Here is a 14352-nt window from a genome sequence, read left to right on the forward strand (position 1 = left end):
CTAATCATCTACAGGTTTCAATCTAAAAATTCACACATTTATTTATAATGAAATATTCAGTGTGAAATGGAATTTAGGTGTTATAACAAGTAGGGACAGAGGGGAAGTTAAAATGGATCTTAATATTAAGTAAAAGAAACAATCAGAAATAAAGACACAGAGTGGATGATTCTAGCTATATGGCACTGCTGGGAAAGAGGAAATACATGAAAGAACAAAATGCAGTCACTGTCTGCAGTTAATAAAGAGAAAGTGCTGAACAACCAGAGTTACAGTGGACAAAGGGCCAAATCACCAGAGCACAGAGACATGTCTAGGAAAACTGAATCTGTCTGCCTGAAAACAATGGTGGATTCATGGTGTCATGAATTTGTCGGACACTAGGAGTGAGTCCTAGTGTGAACTGTGGGTACTGAGATATGGTGTGGGGATATCAGCCACAGGAAATCAATAGATTTGCAGAAGGGCTGGTATAGCGGCAGAAGCAACAGGAGATGCCTGCTCCCTCTCATTCATAGTGCTGGGAGACTGAATCTGCTCTAAAAGCACGCTCTCTTTCCCCCACCCTCAAAGGAAGAAAATCCTCTAATTCCATTGAGCACTTTTTGAGTTATTTGAATATTGACATTTCTTTGTTATCCATAGATGTTTAAAGGCTAATAATACTTGCTGGAAATATTTAAAATATTTAAATATTTTCCCCAGGCACATATTTGTTCTCTCAGGTTTCTTTGTCTTTTAAGATATCCTTTATGTTGCTCTACTATTTTTGTAGTCAGCATTGATTTACGTGTCATTTAACTATGGCTACAGATTTATAGGCCTATAACTTTTTAACATGTATGTAGTGTTTAAATTTATATATCATTGGATCTCACTCTGTTGAACAGGTTGACCTCAAACTCACAGAGATCTGCCTGCCTCTACCTCCTGAGTACTAGGATTAGGGACCTGTGCCACCACTGCCTGACAACCTTCAGGCTTTTACATTTTTTTCCTTTCAGCTTATCTGAAGATGTACTGTATTCATGGGGAATAGGAGTGAGGGTTGTTATTTATCTGTACATGTCACTGTCCACAAGTTTATTAATTTATGACCACTCCTTTTTTTTTAACTGAAAATGGTATTTAGTACAAAAATAATATTTATTGGCTAACATGATAATTGGCTTAATCTTGTTATATTTCAACAAATTAGAAATTTTGGCTTATTGGCTCATTTTCTCTTTACTAACTGCTTCCTTGTTTCTTTTTGATTTTGGGAGTTCACATGAAGACAAGAGGAACCACATTTGTCAGCCATGTTTCAGGATGAAAAAGTACAGAATATTTACTCTTTCCTTGATGCTCAAATGGATCTAACAAATTGACTTTGTAAGTCACACTATTAGTCACATTTTTTCAGTCATATTAATAGTTGTAGAATTATGCATAATGTTGTTTGTAGTTTAAATATAAAGTACACATCTGTTCTAGGTCTGGACATGCCAGTGCTCTAACAGGCTATGTTAGAGTAGGGCCATTAGCTAAACTGATTTGTATATTCAAAGCAGAGCATCTTATGTTTCTGCATTAAGACATATAGGCACTGAATGTGATGAAGAACATTGAACATGTGTATAGAAAAGAAGCTGTGAATCATATTTCTAAACACATTTAACAAAGTAAAATTAAAAAGAATTAAGGATATCCCCAGAAGTCCTGTTTTATAATTTTCTTCTTCTTCTTTTCTTTTCTTTTTTTTTTTTTTCGTTTTTTTTTCCTTTTCCATTTTTTATTAGGTATTTAGCTCATTTACATTTCCAATGCTATACCAAAAGTCCCCCATACCCACCCACCCCCACTCCCCTACCCACCCACTCCCCCTTTTTGGCCGATGGAGACAGAGGAGAAGTTAATCTGGGAAGAGGGAAGATGGGGAGAAGGGCTGGGAGGAATGGAGGGAGGGTGGGCTGCAGTCAGGAGGTAAGGATGTCATGCATCATAGAAGAATAAAAGTTTTTAAAAAGAATAGTAAGTCGTAATTATCAGTAGCTAATAACTAAAAGGCAATGGTTGTAGTTAAAAATTACTTAACTTAAAAAAGAATTAAGAAATGAATATATTCTGCTAGAATAATGAAGCCATTTTCACAGAAGCTAATGCAGTGCATGTTTTTGTGTAATGATTTTTTTTAAATAATTGATTTTGTATATTCAGTTCTATCAACTGAGCTTATATGTAATTAACACTTAATTTCAACTTATTCATACTGCTGGGAGACAGAAATATAAATGATATAGTGAGATCTAATTATTTTCTATAGGCATTAACATTAGTAATACATGGGAATGAATAACAAAATACCCCTTAAAGCAATAATTATAATACAATGTAAATGCAAAAAGGCTATAAAACATTTGGAGATTATTATATGAATTCTCTTTTTAAAATCCTAAAAATGTTAGTAATCTCATACTTTATATAAGTAGATAGCAATAAATATATTGTTTTAAAATTAGTTTTTATAAATATGAATGTGTAATTTCTACTTTTGTATTTATTATTTCAGATTTAAAGTATCTGAGTTCTGATTTATAGCTTTCTAGACCTTTTATTTAAAAATGTATTAGATCTTGAACTATTCAAATAATTTTTACATATTTTCATATTCAGAGAGTAATTAGCATTAGATAGGATACTTTAGACATCAATTGTATATCTCCTGGGTATATCGTTTATACTCGTAGTTATTATATGTAGTCTTTGTGCATTAAGAGAGTTTCATTCTTTTTTACTATAATGCATTGCACACTGACACTATTAATGATGGTTCTCTCTACTTTTAAAATTCACCAATCCTCCAGTTTAAATTCATGTTAAGCTTAGATAAAATGTCCCTTTAAGTATGGTGTTATATTTTGGGCCTATCTATGAAGATTCCCACTAGACATGGACTTTAACAGCATATGCAGAGTTATTACTCTTAACTTTCCATTCATGCCAAGAAGGTTTCTGAAATCTCTCTGAATTGAGGAATAGAAAAAAAAAAGAGAATTACAAAATAAGAATACTGTCATTTATATTGTTTATATGAGAAAGCTTAGACATTTTTGAAAAAATATAAAATTTAACTTCATACTTTATAATCTTAAAGGAATCAGAAGAGACTGAGGTTCGTCTTAAAACAGCCACACCATGTTTTCAATAATCTCACTTTGTATCCCTTAAAGCCATTTACATTTCAATATTATATTAAAAAAATCTAAACATTCATTTTTGATATTTTTAAAAGCCTAGAGAACAAATGTGAATTTCAAACTAATATGTGGACTTTTAATGTACTTGTGGGGCCTAAAACACAAATTTGCATGAAAAAAACCCTTTGTACTTAAAATATATGCTATACATGAATAATCTCTTTTCCTAGAAACTTTTCCAACCTGGCTCCTAGGGAGCTGCAGCCTGTGAATCCAGAGCAGAGGTAACAGCGGGGTCTGGAGAGGCGGTCTCTTCAGTGCCTTCTGGAATTTTCCCCCCTTTTAGCAGTGTTGGAAATAGGTCTGGAAAAGCATAGGAAAGCTATATCAAATTTTTCTTAGGAGGATTTGTTTCCATTCTGCTTTGGCGAGTTTGCATGGTGAAGGTGCTATATGGTATGACATTAAAAAAATTCATTTTTACCTAATGAGTCCTCCATGTTAAATTGGCAATATCTTCAAGATAAAAAGATTTCATACTATTGATTTAGATTAAGATAAAATTTGAAAAGCAAATAAGCATCCTTAGAACTATAAATACACAGATGAAAATTCTAAGGGAAGCTGAACTAGTTAGGATCATGGTCTTGATAGAAAATGAACTATGATGCTTCGTAAAAAACAAGGGCTTTGATATTTTCTACTTCAAATTTGAGATTCCAAGAATGTCTAAACATTTATTGTCTTTTGCAACTTAGAAAATATGAAATGAATTGATAAAACTATTCCTAAATGTATTATATAGATATAAAATAATATTAACATAAATCATGGCTAAATATATTTTTGTGTTAGCCCCAAATCAAAATATCAATAATTATATTTCAACAATGAGTTTCAAAGTTCTAAATACAATCCATAATTTGTTAAAATAATCAATATAATTAATTATAACATAAAATGTTTTAATTTTACTTTCCTTAATATCTATTATAAAACAAGGAATCAAACTACATATGATTTAGTTACATTTTCTAAAAGTGCATATGTAGCATATTGTTTATTGATATCATAATATAGGATAGCTCATATTGATTTTGTATTTAAAGAGCAGAGCTTACTGAAACAGTGACTACTGAGGTTTAAATGGTTTTTTATCTCTACATTTCAAAGTTTAGAAAATCTACATGAACTTTAGAGATCAAAAACTATTCAGATCTCCATAACCTGAATGAGAGTCAGTGTAAGTTGAAATAATAAAGTTATTGTTTCCCTTATGGTGTTAACATAGTAAAATTAAATAACAATGAAGACTTAATCTCACAATGCTTGGAGCAAAAATAATATATTAAAGCTATTACACTTAAAATTATGTTCTTATATTAGGAAAATGTTATTTTTATTATTAGTTTCTGATAATTGTCAATGCCTATTTTAATTTGGAATGCCTTCTCTTCTAGCTACCCTCTCTTAATATATGATTCTTAATAAAATTTATTAATACTCAACAACCTTGGAAATATTAAAAATATTAGAAATATTTAAAATATACCCATTCCTATAATTGGTATTATAAAGGTAGTAAAATTATGTTTATTCAATACTTATTGTATAACAGTAAAATACAAAGCCAGTTGGAATATCTTTGCCACCTAAAAAATTCTAAAACTCTAGGTTTCATTATTTCAAAATCATGACTATTAAAATAGAGAGAAAGACTGAAAAATTAGTTCTGAAAAACAAATGATCACTTATTGATATGATAATTTTAGATTAAAATGAAAATTCAATGTGCTAGTAGAAGTTTTATAACATGGCATAATCAGATTTAATCAAGATTTAATATTAAAACTTAGAAATATTTGAAAGAGCTTGACATCAATCTCTAAGTGATTATGGTTTCAAAAGAAAGCCAAACATCTTTTCAAATTAAAGTGCAATATTGCATTTAGTAAAAAAACCTATCTTTGTCAATTTATTTTGTACAAATGCATTCCTTCGTGTAACTAAAATCCATTAAAGGGAAAAGCAATTTACACATTTTATTAGAGAAAACATGTCATTAACATTTTTGTTTAGCACGGACAAGACATCATTGTGGGCATGGAAATGTGATTCAGTGATAGAAACATCTCTGGCGAAGGAGTTTACAAACAGGTTAAATGTGTTACAGACACTTAAGTTCGAGGACTTGGCACTGAACCTTTGGAAGCCTGTGGCCTTGAGAAACTGGAGTGAGATTGGTAGTTGTGAAAACGATGCGATGCCTACAGTTCTGAAAGGGAAGTTTTCACATATCTATTGAAATAAAACCCCACAAAGCCTAGAATGTTAATTATCTTTTAAATCTGAATATATTAATATTGAAAAACAGTGTGGCAGTGTCTTCTTTACCAGCATCTTGTAAATAAATGTCAGCTTATTGTCAATTTGCAGATGGAAGCAAAATCCAATAGATTGAAATTTCAGATGATGGAAGAAATCAAACAAACCAAAACACATGCTTTGTTGCTGAAGAGTCAAGAACAACAACAACAGAAATCACAGTCTATGAGAAAGCGTTTTGAAAACTAAAGCAAACATATTTTATTTTCAAAACTAATGTATTTTGCTGATGATATCAATCGACACTTTATCCTCTATGGTTTATCATCTAATAGAGCTTCTACAGGCTGTAAGCCATACAACACTTGGAAGCATTTTTGACTACACCTACAGGTTGAAGTGAGATCCAGTGAGTACTGTGATTTATGGAGGTTTGGGAGGTGTTAGGTCATGTCATGGGTATATGTTTTCTTATTATGTGGGCATGGAGTCGCCTTTCCAGCCCTAGGGTGATCCTTAGCTGGTATATGGACAGGTGAGTGGATTGTGAGGGAGCCATCTTCATCAGCAACTTAATCCACTGATGAGTTCATTGAGAACTAAGAGGTGGGTTTTTATCTTCTTCCCTGGCCTTTCTCTCTTTCCTCTCTTTTCTTTCTCTGCTTCACACACATCACGATGACATCAGCTTTCCTCTTCTAATCTATTCAGCCATGTTTCTGTGTCCACAGGACTAAAAGCAATGCAGCCAACTGACCATGAATGAAAGTTGTGAAACCATGAACGAACCGGCATGTTTCTTCCCTTCTTGAGTTGATTTTCTTAGGTATTCTATCACAGTGATGGAAAAGAAAAGCAACACACATGGGGAAAAAATTAAAACCCATATAAAGCGGCTTCAGAGACGCCCTTGCCTGTTCTACCATGTAAGAACAGAGTGAAATGCAGGCTCAAGAACAAGAAGCAGAACCTAACCTGCTACCAAAGCTATCAGTTCATTGCCTACGTCCGAGGAACCAAGAAAAAGAATGTGTTTACATATTAATCTTCCTAACCTGTGGTAATTTGCTATACCATTCTGGACAGAACAGTACATTCAATAGAAGACAATAGTGATTCATCAGCCATTGCTTGTTTTTTTTATTTTTTTTTCTTTTAGTGGCAACATTCTAGATACACCATACATAGGTAGGGTGTGTTATGTTTCAACAACATACATATACATAACTAATATAGGCAACTATTGAATACTATACTAAAACTGTAATTAACTTAAAAGCATCATTTTTTATTACTTTCATTGTTCAGAAATTTCAAATGATCACATTTTGGATCAAATTACCCTCATTATCTCCCCTTCATAACGTCCCCTATCTTTCCCAACCCACCTGTTTATCTCCCAACTAATTCTCTCCTTTTTAAACCTACTGAATCCATTTGGTGCTGTCAGACATATACTCCTATGTGTATGATTATAGAATCATCCATTGTAGATGGGCAGCCAAAAATAAACAGCATCCCTGAAGAAAAATGGCTCCCTTCCCTGCCTAAATTGCCATCCTTTGCAAACAGGTCATTATCTAGGGTGTGGCCTTATGATCCACCACCCACTCCACTTCCACTTTATCTTTCAAGCATATTCAACATGCTGGCTTAGATGTTTTGATCTTGTGCTCGTCCTTGCATGTAGTCACAGACACTTTGAATTCATGAACTACAACAGTTACGCACTTTTTGGGCTCTCCTGCCATTTCTTTCCTAATCCCCGAGTAAAGGCAGCTCTTTAAATTGAACATGAACTGATGTTAGAAGGGAGGATTTTCTAAGCAAAAATACAGAGAAAATAAAATAACAATAAAAGTAATAAAAGTTCATAAATAGTACTACCACAGACATCCTTACAGAGAAAATTAAGACTCACAGTTGGCTCACTTCATTGTTTTAAAATTACCAACAAGATGGGCAGCTGGTAATCAATAGAAACCACCAATGTGCTTGCAAGACGGGTTGGAATCAAGATGGAGGTATAACCTTTGCCATGTTATTAAATCATGAATTCGAAGTTTCCATAAAAGAGGATTGGTATCCTCAAAGAAGTCCTGTAGAGAATACATAATATGCTTGAAAGATGAAGCCTGTGAAATAAAAATTCATGTACTAGACATTCACTCTGAATGAAAAGAAAAAAAAAAAGAAAGGAAAGGACATTTGTTACTGGTTTAGGTTTTGGGGGACCAGATGCATGAAAAGAAGACACAGAAAAGGAAATAACTATGAATGGTCCTAAGTATGGTGGAGTGAAAAGGTTTATTGCAGATGTGCTGGAGAACATAGCCAGAGGTAGAGACATGTGGGAGAGTCCAGAGTGGACATGACACTGTTCCATGTGAGGAAAGGAGGGCAGAAAGGGAGGGTGAGAACAGGGAAACTCCCCAAAGTACAAAAAAGGGGCAACCACAAATAATTGGATTATATAGGGGAAAGCAGCCCAGCCTCCTGAGCTAGAGAAACTTTAGGGTAGGAGTGAGGAATGACAGCCAGGGGGGTCTTATAACACATAGATCCTGAGTGATGCAGGGAGGATCTGGCTGCCAGATCCAACTTGACATTTTGAGTAGGCATGTTTTTTTTTGTTTTTTTTTTTTTTTTTGTTTTTTTTTTTTTGCCATAGGTCTCAAGTGTGAAACCTTATACACTCTTACGTTTCCCGGGTGGGAGGGTGAGAAGGATGTGAAGGAGGGAGGGGGCTGGGGGAGGGAGTCTGCTGTTAGTAAGAACCATAAGACAAAGATGCAATGTTTTTGACCACTTTTTGGAAAGTCAGCAGTTGGATTACTGGCTTTCAGGGGACCTAGAAGTTAGAGTTGGAGTGTTTCTGAAAAGCCTGTTAGGGAAGAGTGATTGTAAAGGAACCATGTTCACACAGACAGTCCCTACTGGACTCAAACTGTTCATGTACCAAGTGACAGCAGAAACAAATGAGTCCCCAGGAACTTTGTAAAGATTTTAGGTCCCAGCTTGAAAGGGAATACATTTGTGGTACAAATTCCACAAATTTCAAGGGCCTTAACAAACACTGTGCTTTCAACTGAAATTCATGGGACCAGACTTTAAAATAAAATTATGTTTGCATATAAAAGATTTATCTCCAGTAAACTTCTGAAAACCAGCTATCTGTGAGTTAATTAAATGACAAAATCCAGACTGAAATATAGTAATCATATTCCACTATATAATAATGATTATTATTGAGAAAGAAGAAAAATGCAGCCCGGTATAAACAGGAAAATATATATAACTCCTGAAATAAATAAAAAATTAGGTGTTGAGGTTACTCTAATAGACTTAAAATGGCAAAGATAAATCTGTTTCAGAATCCACAAAATAAAACAAAAATGAACCAAACTCTGGACCAGAAAAAAAATCCATTATAGAATATCATTAATTATAAAGTAATAAAAACCAGAAAACACAACAGGAAAACACAGTGAATAAACCAAAAACATGATTAGTGGATCTGATTATCCCTAAAGTACACAGAGGGAGAATTAAAAATGATTAAATACTAAAACAACAGTGCACTGGCCTTTACACATGCAAGTGCTTATAATAACAACTGGAAAGGGGACCGACCAAATTGAGAACTAAATACTGTTTTCAGCAACAGTGAACCAAGTTCATGAATTTCATCACAGAGACATCCATAATCAGGAAGGTAAGCAAGTCTGAAAACAATATAACATTTTTTTTTCAAAATCATGGGCTAGAGTATATTCAACTCCAAATAGAATTTGTTGGCCATAAAACCAAATTAAAGTTAGTGATTTATATTTTGAATGGTAAAGTAAACAATAGTGTTAATGGAAGAGTAAGTTGCTACTGATGAATGTCAGAATCTACAGAAGCAAATTATACATACATATATGCACTACTAACAGAACCTTGTTATTCTAAATCAGGAAATTTAATTCATAATGCATTTTCCTTATTTTACCCAGATTTTAAAGTATCATGTTGGCACAGGTTGGTCAGTCTTGGATGGCTTAGATACTGAACTGTCCTTTTACCTTGGTGTAAAAAACAGACTATATCATTCAGGATGAAAGGCAATGATGATTAAAATTATATGGAGGATTAACATTCAGAGAGATAGTTTTTGGTAGAAGAAAAATGTAAAAACTTCATATTTAATATTTTTTCAAATTTACAATACTCAGAAATACATTTCTATGAAAAAGTTTCACATATATTTTTTCTAGATAAAGTTATATGTCATATCTATTCTTAAAATATAGGAGAATATCTATATTTCATTTGATTTCAATTTGAATTTTGAATTAATGACTGTAAATAATTGTGGGCCAAGATAACTAATATATGTGTCTGTTTCAATAGTATTTTGATTTAAACATAATATTGTTCTTTGAGTTTACATAAATCAAATGACCTATTTTCTACAATGTCTGAACATTTTAATTATTTAAATGTTCCAAATAGTCCTAAATTTGGCTTATTCTAAGCCCAAGCAAATAATAGTGCTGAACACACACACACACACACACACACACACACACACACACACACACACCACTCAGCACTCTTAATATTTGTATTCACACTAAAACATACAATGTTATATGTTTCTATTACTGCAATGAAACACCAGCCACAAAAGCCAATAAAAGTGAATATTTCACCTACACTTACACATCACAGTCCATCACTGAGAGAAGTCAGGTCAGGAGCCTGGAGGCAAGTACTGAAGTGGTGGCCACTCTGGAATGCTGCTTCCTGGTTCGCTCCGTATGAATTGCTCTGGATGCTTTCTTACATATTCCAGAACCATCTTTCCAGAAATAACAACACCTACCATGATCTGGCCTTCCTACATCAATAATTAATCAAAAGGAGGCTTCACAGGTTTGCCAATAAGCCCGTTATGGTAGCCTATTCTCAATTGAGACTTCCTGTTTACAAATGGCTTTAACTTTTATCAAGAAGACCGGACAAAAGAAGAGACTATACTCACTTACATGTAAATGATGATTAAAGACTTTAAGATTCTGAAATAACTCTAGTTACAAATTGACATCTGTGTAGTCACACAAGTATGGTTAACCTCAATCAACAGTTCTTAATCTGTAGGCCATGATTGCTCTGGCAAACCTCTGTTTCCAAAACGTTTATGTCAGGATTTGTAACAGTAGTACAGTTACAGCTATGAATTAGCAATGATATAAATAGTTTTATGGTTTGAAGCGTGTAACTACATGAGGAACTATATTAAAGAGTCATAGCATTAGAGAGGTAGAGAACCATTGACCTTAATGTATGTATTTTTGCTGTTTTTGTTTGGTTGTTTTCTTTTCTTTTCATTTTGAGACCTAGTGCAGTAGAAACTCCCAGGATTCTACTAAGGTAATCCCAGTGAGGATTCCTAATAGTGGAGGCTATGGAGCCTGAACTAGGTATTTTCTGTAAGCAGGCAAGGCTTCTGATGTTGGGAGAAACAGGACTTGTGGGTTTAGCCAACCAATGTCTGATTTAATTTAAGGCCCAAACCACAAGAGGAAGCCGATGAGCAGGAACTGGAAGCTAGAAGACCCAGATACCTAAGAAATTAATGGAATGATTCCTAATCATATTCTGTAATGCTCATAGACTAGGTCTAGCCTAATTAGGTCTAATTATATCACTAGATTGAGCCAAGACCATTACCAGAGAGGTTTACTATGAGAAGTGATGGGAAAATATTCAGTGACCCATAACCAAATATTAGGCAGAAAGAGAGGGAGTGGGGAGGGGGAGGGAGGGAGAAGGAGGGAGGGAGGGACTCTGCACATATGGTATGTTATGGTTGTTAGATTGGTGTTTGTGTGGGGCTTCTAACAGGGGGGATGAGGGTGTCTCTGACTCTTTTTTCTGTTTCCTCCTACTGGAACACCTCACCCAGCCTTGATTTGAAGGTTTGTGCCTCATCTTATTGCATCTTGTTATGCTTTGTTCTTTGTTCGGTTGCTATCACATGCTCTTTTCTTAAGGGAAATGAAAGAGGAATAGATATGGGAAAGAGAGGTGGTGGGCAGGGCCTGGGAAGAGTGGAGAGAGCAGAAACTGTGGTTGGGACTTTGTATAAGAGACGAATTGAAATCCCAGCACTTGGGAGGCAGAGGCAGGCAGATTTGTGAGTTCGAGGCCAGCCTGGTCTACAAAGTGAATTCCAAGACAGCCAGGGCTATACAGAGAAACCCTGTCTCGAAAAACAAAAAAACAAAACCACAAAAAAAAAAAAAAAAAAAAAGAGAGAAGAATTAAAACACACACACACACACACACACACACACACAACAACAACAACAACAACCTCAATTGGCATGAGATGTTACAAACCCATAGAAGCAATTCTGTAACATTTACAAAACATTGATCATGAATAAGTAAATGAATAATAAAATCATTAGTATTGTTCAAATATGCTTTTGCTACTTAATCTTTACTAGTGTAATATGAGAGTTCTAAATTTCTTTCTCAATTATTCTTATCTTATAAAATGTAAATGGAGAATTGATCTCTTACTAAATAGATAAAGTATGCTATGAACACATTGTGTAACTTGTGAGAGAGGCACACCTACAAGGATAAATTAAATTGATTTATTAATTTGTGATTGTGAGATGGAGCCTCTGGAAGTTGATCATCATTAAATAAGTCTTCAAAGAGGTAGAAAGCAATTATTCATATTTTTTGATTAATTCATAGATATCAAATAGTTAATTTTATTTAAAAATTAAATATATTTTGTTATAGGTTGAAATGACAAACATACCAGAAGTATAGTTGGCTAAATATTTTAACTATTTTCTTTGGAAAATATTTTGTCTTGATTAGAAACAAATGTCATTCCACATTTTGGTGTCCACTAGGACAGCTTTTAAGTATTTGGAATAATATTAGAAAACCCATTAATCACTTAAATGTCTTAATCTTGTGTGTTGCTAGTAGTGCTATAGATTTGTTTGACTCTATCAACAATTATTTGAGTGAAATCACTACATAGCTTGTAAAGATTTTTGCCAGTGTTTGGCATTTTTGTTTCTTTTTTATAATTTTTACCACACTGTCAGATATATACGATGCTTTATGTACTCTTTTATATTTAACATAAAGGAAAAGGATTCACATTATACTTACTAGCACAAAAACTCACAGCAAAGTAATTTGTCAAAGGAAAGAAACATCAGGGAACATATTATAAGAGATGGATGCCCAGTTCTACTTTAGCCAAAGGCATGCATTTTTATAGCTAGGAAGTTTTAAATAGTACTTAATACCTAAAATTATTATAGTCAACTATAATTGCTTTTTCAATAGGCTTAAGAGGACGGTTTCTCTTATTGAAATAGACATAAATATATATTTAAAAATTCCCTAAAGCTAAATTAAATGAAGTGACTAGAGAAGTCATTTTTAAGCAAGAGACAACATTTCTCTGTAGACAGAATTAATGTCGTTATGAATTTCTATGGAACTTATTATCTTGTCACAAACTTTAATTGAATTCTTCCTAAAACTTTTTATTAGATATATTATTTTCAGACATGTAAATGTAATTCTTGCTCTTCAGCTGGATTTTATGAACTTTAATTATTTGCAAAAGGGTTCCTAGTTTTAAAATTCAGGACACTTTAGATTTCTTCTATTATGAGCAACATTCTGATATTTGCTCTTATTTACTGGAAGTATCAGTGTAAAAATTATATGCTATATCCTTTTACACAGGAATTGAATTATTGAAAATTGAGCATAGTCCAGGGGTGTGTTTATATGCATGATTGATATAGCAAAGGACGGTATACTTTATATTTTGTCTCATGTGAACCAATCACTATGTCACAAATCTGTGAATGTAGTACTGCTCTATTTATATATTTATTTGAATTTACCACAAAGCTCCAATATTAAACACATTAAATTCTCATTATGTAATAGTTTAACAGAAAAGTTCTCCATTTGAAAATAAAGACCTGTGTGCTATTACAAACAGGATCAAATAAGATTGTGGAATAAAATTCTGAATCAAATGTCACACATGATATTTTTAAATCACTAGAGTTGTTTGGTATTCCTTAATATACCAGCTAGAATATATAACTTTCAATGAGCAAGAATGGGTCTACAAACTGAATACATACATGAAACTTTGTAAAACAGAATGAGTTAACACACTTCTGAACATGCTGTATCATTTTCAAAGTATGATCTTATAAATTCAAGCTATGCTTCCCATTTGTAAAACATTCAAATTTTATGACTCAAGATTTTAAAATAGTGAACATTTCATTTCTTTTTTTTTCCATTTTTTATTAGGTATTTAGCTCATTTACATTTCCAATGCTATACCAAAAGTCCCCCATATCCACCCACCCCCACTCCCCTGCCCACCCACTCCCCCCTTTTTGGCCCTGGCGTTCCCCTGTACTGGGGCATATAAAGTTTGCAAGTCCAATGGGCCTCTCTTTCCAGTGATGGCCGACTAGGCCATCTTTTGATATATATGCAGCTAGAGTCAAGAGCTCCGGGGTACTGGTTAGTTCATAATGTTGTTCCACCTATAGGGTTGCAGATCCCTTTAGCTCCTTGGCTACTTTCTCTAGCTCCTCCATTGGGAGCCCTATGATCCATCCATTAGCTGACTGTGAGCATCCACTTCTGTGTTTGCTAGGCCCCAGCATAGTCTCACAAGAGACAGCTACATCTGGGTCCTTTCAACAAAATCTTGCTAGTATATGCAATGGTGTCAGCGTTTGGATGCTGATTATGGGGTGGATCCCTGGATATGGCAGTCTCT

At 33.8% G+C, this 14352-nt stretch overlaps 1 protein-coding gene across 3 annotated transcripts in view; it reads right to left on the bottom strand.

The window, feature by feature from the left end:
* Epha6 (Eph receptor A6) overlaps positions 1-14352 on the bottom strand; it is a 969479-nt gene that overhangs the window by 838936 nt on the left and 116191 nt on the right. Inside the window, exon 3 of one of the 3 annotated variants that reach the window (XM_006521787.3) lies at positions 3423-3542. The exons of the other annotated variants lie outside the window; for them this stretch is intronic. The gene's annotated coding sequence lies outside the window, so the exon portion shown is untranslated. The remainder of the gene's footprint in view (positions 1-3422; positions 3543-14352) is intronic. 3 annotated transcript variants of the gene reach the window in all.

This window comes from Mus musculus, chromosome 16 (genome assembly GCF_000001635.26).
Source record: "Mus musculus strain C57BL/6J chromosome 16, GRCm38.p6 C57BL/6J".
NCBI classification, from domain to species: Eukaryota; Metazoa; Chordata; class Mammalia; order Rodentia; family Muridae; genus Mus; species Mus musculus.